Source organism: Arachis duranensis, chromosome 4 (assembly GCF_000817695.3).
Source record: "Arachis duranensis cultivar V14167 chromosome 4, aradu.V14167.gnm2.J7QH, whole genome shotgun sequence".
Classification (NCBI taxonomy): Eukaryota; Viridiplantae; Streptophyta; class Magnoliopsida; order Fabales; family Fabaceae; genus Arachis; species Arachis duranensis.
In genome coordinates, this window is record NC_029775.3 from 42,461,454 (window position 1) to 42,462,720 (window position 1,267).

The following is a 1,267-nucleotide window of genomic DNA, read 5'->3' on the forward strand; positions in this document are numbered from 1 at the left end:
GGATCTACCCAACCAAGACCACTCGGAATCTTGGTCGACATCGCCTGAAGAACCTTTCGAGACATAAAAATCTTACCTACAAAGAAGAATACAACAAGCAAGGCAAAAATCACATAAAGGCAGACAGCGAAAACCCATTCAGCAAGGCGAGAAAACCAAGTTCTTTTAGAAGAAAATACAGAAACCCGAAAACGAAATACCAAGAGAAAAGAGCCCCCCCCCCACATACAAACAACCAAAGCAATGACGGCGCCTCTTTTCGGGGCAACCCAGGCATAGAAGAAAAAGAAACAGAAGCATATGTGCGCAAAGAAAATGAAGACGAGAACAAACCTGGAAAAAAGGCGCAAAGAAAATGAAGACGAGAACAAACCTGGAAGAAAGGAAGAAGACGACGAGCTCCGATGCAAGGAGAACGAAAACGGCGGCGCAGAGGAAACCCCGGAAAAACCCACAGAAAGAATCGGAGAAGAAGAACAAAGAAGGAGCGGCACTCGAAGGAGAGGTGGCAAAAACTCAGAAAATGGAAAGGGAACAGAATAAACGAAGAAAATGAGGAAAGGGGCAAATAAATAATGCCTTCACAGAGCCCGAACGGAAATCGAGGAGAAACGGTAAAAAGCAATAATTGCTGAAACGGCCGTTTTCAAATTTTGAAAAAACTACTATGCCCGAGCTCGACCTCCCAAAAAGGACGAACTCGGGCAGGGTATAACTCATATTCTAATTCTACTCAATATCTGCTTGGACCCATGCTAACTTAAGCATCGGAGTGTCATTGCAGGTACAACCACCAACCACTCCACATATCAAGCTCGGGTCCCTGACCCCCACCTCGGGCCTCACCAAGACGTCCGAGCTACTCGTTTCAGGTAACCCCCGGAACACCAACGTTGCTGGAAACGTTAATTGAAAGGGTGCCAACGTTGGTGGGAATGTTGGTGAACCAATGTTACCACCAACGCTTCGATAAAGTCCTTGGAAAATTTGGCTATGAGGCGTACGCATGAAAGTAGATTTTAGCCTGTCTCGCGAACGCCTGGGTGACGCACACGTGCAAAAAGCAGTTTGACGCGTACGCATGGGCGACGCGCACGGGTGAAATGGGAAAATTGACCATTCATGCGTACGCGTCGGCAACACATGCGCGTGATCCAACGAACGTTGGTACACCAACGTTGAGTCAAACATTGCTGGCAACGCCCAGAAGGGTTTTTACATGCAATATTTGAGCTCAACGTTTTTACACAAATGTTGATCCCCAACG